The 7,126-nt window shown below is 44.7% G+C and overlaps 1 pseudogene; it reads left to right on the top strand.

The window, feature by feature from the left end:
• Window positions 1-2,837: 2,837 nt before the first annotated feature.
• LOC103648667 (acyl-coenzyme A oxidase 2, peroxisomal-like) lies at window positions 2,838-6,610 on the top strand (annotated as a pseudogene).
• Window positions 6,611-7,126: the final 516 nt, after the last annotated feature.

Raw genomic sequence — 7,126 nt, 5'->3', positions numbered from 1 at the left:
TACCTTGCAGATGCAGTGACGAGATGACGGGTTAGACTTTGTCGAAGCCCTCTTCTCTAGTGGAGGTATCGACCATCACTCGTCGTTGTACCCCGATGGTGATCGGCAGTAGTGAGCTTCCATTTTATGTGTTCTGTGATACTTGAGACTTTTGTGTCTTATGACTATGGATGAGATGTTGTGATATTGTTTCTTATGACTATGGATGAGATGTTGTGTCTTATGACTATGGATGAGACTTTTGTGATATTATGATGTAATTGATGAGACTATGGATGTAATTGTTGTTATGTGATTGTGTGTGAGATATTTTATGTGAAAATATGGTGTGTTATAGCTGTTAATGTATTTGTTATGTTGTGGATTGTGGTGTAAAATGAAAATAAACAACATTTTTAATGTTGGTCAAATTAACTTCCTAGAGGCTTACTGGGCCTCTAGAAAGTTAGCCAGCTAACTTCGTATGGCTTACTGTGGCCTCTAGAAAATTAGAGGCTACAATAAGCCATAGGAAGTTATCGGGTTGACGGTGTTATGTGCCTTAACGACGTGAACCTGCTAACTTCCGAGGGCTGCTAGCTCTAGGAAGTTAGGCTCTAGAAAGTTAATCTAACTTTCGACTAAATTTTTCCGAGAGCTTAATTTTCGACGGGATCGCTTTACTTCCGAGGGTTTAGCTAACTTCCGAGAGTTTACGGCTAACTTCCTAGAGTTTAGGCTCTAGAAAGTTAACCGGTTTGGTGTAGTATATTGTTAGTTTTCTTTTCCACTAAGAGTATAACTAACATTTTTCTTAAAAATATTGCGTAAATTAATAAGTTTTATAATTGATTAAAAAAATTAGAAGTGTATTTCTTGGCTTCTTTCGACCGTTTCTAAAATCCCACTTCTAAAAGATAGAATGTAATTTTGTATATTAAATCTTAAATTATTCTAAATCACCATAATGGTCCATCAGCTGGACCATCTGACATGTCTAACCCCCCCCCCCCCCCCCCGCAGCTCTACCCATTGTGCGGCTCCGCGCCCCACGCGACTCGTTTCTAGCCACGCATCAACTCCTCTCCACACTCGTAGCTCCCTCTGCGCACGCGTCGACTTCATAGGCGTGCACCTATTTAAGTCATTTCCCTTCTGTTTCGGACATTCCAGCGTACATTAAGTCATTCTGTCATTTTTATGTATCTGAGACATTTCTTATTATTGGTTCAATCATTCTAGGCAATATTAGTCATTCTAGCTCAGCAACATTTTTGTCTTTTGACTCAGAAATTCCAGCATCCACGCAACATTAAGTCATTCTTATTTTTCAGTCATTCTTCATTTCAGGTAACATAAAGTCATTCCGGAATCTAGACATTAAGTTATTCTAGTAAACATCTATATAACATTAAGTCATTTTAGTTTTCAGGCTTTTTCATGTTTTCTTAGACAATTTTTTAAGGTTAGTCATTCATGTTTTTTAGGGAAACATCAAGTCATTTTTTCGAGGAAACATTAAGTCATTTTTTGTTTTTAGTCATTCTACCTGTTTTTCAGACATTGTTGGTTTTTCAGCCATTCCAGAGTCTAGATAACATTAAGTCATTCTTTGTTTTTCAGTCATTCTTCATATTGATCGTCTCAATTGGGTGGTCGGGTGGGGCGGCTCCTTCCATCGGCTTGGACGCGGACTGTGGCTCGATCGGGCGGGACGCGGGCGCGCCAGGGGTGGTCCAGGTGATAGACCCCTGGTCTATATCAACGATTTTGTCAAGAATTATTTGACATTGGTTAATAACTAGCCTAAAACAATTAGCCTTAGTATATTTAGAGTCATGTCTAATAGAACTCTAAAACATAGTAGAGAGTTTGTATCATCCATGCACAGACAAACAATTAGTCAGTAGAGAAAGAAAAGAAACCGACAAGTATAGTGATTGCCTTTTTCTCTTTTTATGATATGTTAGCACTAATTAGCAAGGTCAAATTGCTAATGAGCAAAGAATTTGTGAGCCCTCGGGCTAATAATTAGTCATTTTATTATCCAATCTGTTTGATTTTTAAGGTGCTAAAATTAGCTGATAAACTGTTTGCTAGATGGATCCAAAGAGGCTCTAAGAATCATTGAAGAGCATATCTTTTAATTTTACTAAAAATCAAAATTAGGAGTTAATTTTAGAAATTCTTGGATAAGCTCTAACCAGTCTCTACCAACCAGCTAGCGCAAGGACTCGAACTAGTCTATTCAGGTCAACTACATATCTATACTACCTATTAAGACTCTAAGGGGTAGGCTGCCCCATTCCTGGTTCTGCCATTCCCATTCCCATCTTCTCTTCCGTCATTCCCATCTCTTAGTTCGTCGCTCCTCCCTCACGGTCACGGGACACTCGCGCAACCTCTGCTCCCCTCCCCGTCGTGGTTCTCCTCCCAACACGTTAGCAACCGCTCCCTCCACGCGGTTCTGCTTCCTAGCGCCTTAGCCCGTGCTCGGCTCCCGCCGTCGCCGCCTCTCCTTTCCCCTCTCCTAGGGTTCCATAGCAATGCACAACACTTGTCTCGCGCGAAGAATCCGCATTTGCCCTCCCCGCACCACACCCCCGTCGGAGAGAGATGACTTTGGTGGTGGAGATGCAGCCCCTCGTGCCGGCGGGGTACCGCCCACACCGAAGATGAAGAAGGTGGACGCGTCGGCGGTGGACCTGGAGGCGGGTATCGGGGAGACGTTGTACCGCGGATCTCGTGAAGACGAACCGTAACGACACCGCTTCACAGGCTCCACTTCCCTTCGCGCGCACGCCTCCGCCCCCTCGACTTCGTCGAGCACCTGCACCTGCACCTCCACGGGCGTGCCCATGGCAACCGGATCCGTCGCGGGAGAGGAGTCATCGGCGGCGGCGCGCCGCCTCCGCCGCCTCTCCCTGCACCTCCTCCAGCCCGCCCCGGCCGACCACCACCACCAGCCGCTGGCCCTCGCGGCGTGCGGGCACCGCGTCGAGGGCGGCACAGACGTGGCGGCGGCTCTCGCGGCGTACCTCCGCGGCCGACACCGCTCCGCGCAGATGCGGCTGTTCGACTTCTTCCGGGCACACCCCGACCTGCAGACGCCCATCGAGCTGCCCACGGCCGCGCACCGCGACCTCTGCTACCGCCAGCTGCGCACGCTCGTGCGCGAGGCCGGGGTGCGCCCGCTCACGCTCATGGCCACCGACCCCGCCGAGTACTTCGCCGTCATGGAGGCCGCCGGCGGGGCCGACATCTCCCTCGGCGTCAAGCTCGGCGTCCAGTACAGGTCCGTGCTAGCAGGATCGCGCGCCTCCGTGATATATTGAGCTCTTGACTGCTTTGCTTTTGTAGAGTAGTTTGCATGCTTCAATTGATGGCGATGATTCCAGACTCCGCGTGTTTCATGTCGTTAGGTGGTGGCGTTAGTTACCAGTGTTTGTTGGTGTTAGTTACTTAGTTATCAGTGTTCATTGGTTGTGTTCAAGTATGCAATTCAGTATAACATGACTGATCGTAGGGGACATAGTACGTAGACCATGCTACCTAACTTATGGGTCAATTAACCGATCCAGCTGTCTCTACAGACACCTAGCAACCTTTTCTTTATAGAGCTCACATGCAATCCGTTGTCGCATTCAAAAGGATTCTAAGGATGCTTTGCCTTACCTGTATTGGTGCCAGTGGTTTTCAGTGACAGGGTTTATGAAAACACAGTTCGAGCTCGTTTTCTTCTCCATTATTTCCCCTTCTTTTATTGCGATAAAACTTTTTGGTTTGGGTGTACGTATGATTTCAGTTATCTTTTTGTGAATGAGGTCATGCTTAGCATATTATCATAAAGATGCGTTGATTATTCAGGACAATGATTTGGTCAACTCAATCCCTTGCAAAAATGTACTTGAGCAGTTGAGGATGCTTTTGGAGAAGTTCCTGCTGCGGCTGTTTTTCAGGCATTCAACTCATCAGACAGATGATAACAATCAATTACTTGCCTTGAAATCACAACCAATATGGACACTTCTTATCTCAGCTATATGGTTTTGTTTCTTTTGATGATGGGCCCAGATCCAAACTCTGTCGCCATATATTATCAGTTGTACATTTCAACATATTCGAATTTGTGGAAATGTCCTTCTGGATTAAATTTTGTAGCCAGCTATGTACTCTCTATCTGATAGAAGTCTTAGTCTCTCATATAGTATTAACTTTACCTCCTTGCTAATGCAGTCTCTGGGGTGGTTCTGTCATAAATCTAGGAACCAAAAAGCACAGAGATAAGTATGGAATTGACAATTTGGATTATCCAGGTTGTTTTGCAATGACAGAACTACATCATGGTTAGGTTCTCCACTTATATTTATTTATTATCCAATAATTGGTGCTGTCTCTATTATTTTGCTTAGCACTTTATCAATGTACAGTCCAGCTACAGTGTCTCAATACTGTTGTGTTCTGTTTATTTTGAATGGCGCACAGTAGGGCTTGTACCCAGCACCTAACGCACTGTTGTGTTCTTTTCTTGCAAATAGGATCGAATGTCCAAGCCCTACAAACTACCGCTACATTTGATCATGTTACTGATGAGTTCATTATTAACACCCCAAATGATGGAGCTATTAAGTGGTGGATCGGCAATGCTGCGCTTCATGGAAAATTTGCTACTGTCTTTGCAAGGTTAATTTTACCCCTTCAAGGAAAAGGAGGGGAGGCTGCTGATATGGGCATCCACGCGTTTATCGTCCCCATACGGGACCTTGAAACTCACGCTGTTCTTCCTGGAATCGAGATCAATGACTGTGGGCACAAGATCGGCCTAAATGGTGTAGACAATGGTGCGCTGAGGTTCCGCTCAGTTAGGATACCCAGAGACAATCTTCTGAATCGGTTCGGTGATGTGTCACGGGATGGGAAATACACGAGCAGTCTGCCCACAATTAACAAAAGATTTGCAGCAACCCTTGGGGAGCTTGTCGGTGGACGAGTTGGCATTGCTTACTGTTCTGTGGGTGTTCTCAAAGTCGCAGTAACGATTGTTGTGAGGTATGCTCTGCTGCGCCACCAATTTGGTCCACCTAAGCAGCCCGAGATCAGTGTGTTGGATTATCAGTCTCACCAGCACAAACTGATGCCCATGTTAGCGTCGTCATATGCGTTTCACTTCGCCACGGTGCAGTTAGTGGATAAGTACTCGGAAATGAAGAAAACCAACGATGAGGACCTTATTGCTGACGTGCATGTTCTTTCGTCTGGGTTGAAAGCCTACATAACTTCATATACAGCCAAGTCTATAAGCGTATGCAGAGAAGCCTGTGGTGGCCATGGCTATGCTGCTGTAAATCGTTTTGGACATATTCCAAACATTTGAGGGGGACAACACTGTTCTTCTGCAGCAGGTACTTATCAGCACCCTTCGGAAAAGCCAGCTGATGGCTTGTTTTTCAGACTGACGATATTTGAGGGACATGTTTTCTGAAATAAACTGAGTTCAGAGGAAAGTTGGGATCAGTTTCTAAAAATGCTATGAATTCACTTCTCCTTAAATAACGTGCATCTTTTCATGCTCTTGTAGGTCGCTGGAGATCTCCTTAAGCAATACCAGGAGAATTTTAAGGGAGGGACACTTTCAGTCACCTGGAATTACTTACGGGACTCCATGAGTACCTACCTGTCCCAGCCTAATCCTGTCACTGCCCGATGGGAGGGCGAAGATCATCTGCGGGATCCTAATTTCCAGCTGGATGCATTCAGAGTGAGTCATTTATTCCTATTTAGGGTTTGTTCGGTTAGCTATCAATCCATGTGGATTGAGTGAGATTGGGTGGGTTTAAATCCCAAATAAGTCAAACTCCTTAATTTTTTTCAATTTCATTCAATCCATAGTTAACGGGATTAACCGAACAAGGCCTTACTGAGAGTTAGTTCTCCCATGCCCACTTTCATGCTGATCAGGCAACCTTTCTTCTCAGTACCGAACGTCTCGGTTGCTACACAGTGTCGCTGCTCGGCTACAGAAACACAGCAAGACGCTTGGAGGTTTCGGTGCGTGGAATAGATGTCTGAACCATCTGCTTACGCTAGAATCACACATCGAGTCTGTCATCCTTGCAAAGTTCATTGAATCGGTGAAAAGGTAAATTCTTCAAATGAGTTCTTGCACCAGTGCTTTGAATGAATTCTTTTCTGAAACATCAAGCCACGAAACCACTGAGATAGTAAAAACCAGGGAGTGCTGATCTCTTTATATTATGGATACCCGACTTAAGCTACTCGGAACTACTTTTATTTGTTTTAACCCTTGTTATCCTTGCTTTTCTGTTTTACTGAACAACCACAATAAATAAACTAGAGTTCAACTATATGTATCTAAGGCAGCTCGTCATTCAGATGCCTTTCACACATCTTTTGAAATACTTTGTCACTTCACTGTGACCACAATTGACAAACACTTACGATGCATATATGCAGCTGCCCTGACGAAAAATCGCGGGAAGTATTGAAGCTGGTATGCGACCTTTATGCGCTCGACAGGATCTGGCAAGATATCGGAACGTATCGGAATGTAGACTACGTTGCCCCAAACAAAGCTAAGGTGTGTGGTCTCATCTAAGGTTGAAAACGGTTTCAGAATTTTTCGGTTTTTCGGATACCGTTTTCGATTTTTCCGACCGGATTCAACAATAACGGTATTTTTCGGAATCGAAATCGGTTGTCGGAATTTTATACTGGAATTGGTATCGAAATCGGTACAACCTTTTACCGACCGTTTCCTTCGATTACCGAATTTAATCAGAATTTACCGATTTTAAATTTCGAAAATTTCCGAAGATATAAAAACAAAAATATTTCAAAAAAAATAAAGTAGGCAGTCAAGGCCCACACTTCAGTCCGGTCTAGCTATTCAGAAATTGTCAAATAAGCTTGGCACAACGTCTTTATATAGAAAAATCAGTGACTCAATCTATTATAACTAGGCGATGTGGGACAAAATATACACTCACCTGTTGCATGGTGGGCGTTGCCTGCATGGCGCTTGGCCATCACGAGCGCTGAAAGGCGCTTCCTGCTACTGGGCCACCGTCACGTCTATATGGGTCGTCGCGTGTGGCTCTTGTCTGCATGGCACAGGAGGAGGAAGGCT

This window comes from Zea mays, chromosome 2 (genome assembly GCF_902167145.1).
Source record: "Zea mays cultivar B73 chromosome 2, Zm-B73-REFERENCE-NAM-5.0, whole genome shotgun sequence".
NCBI classification, from domain to species: domain Eukaryota; kingdom Viridiplantae; phylum Streptophyta; class Magnoliopsida; order Poales; family Poaceae; genus Zea; species Zea mays.
Note: the sequence above shows the minus strand (reverse complement) of the source record. Positions and strands in the feature narration are given on the sequence as shown.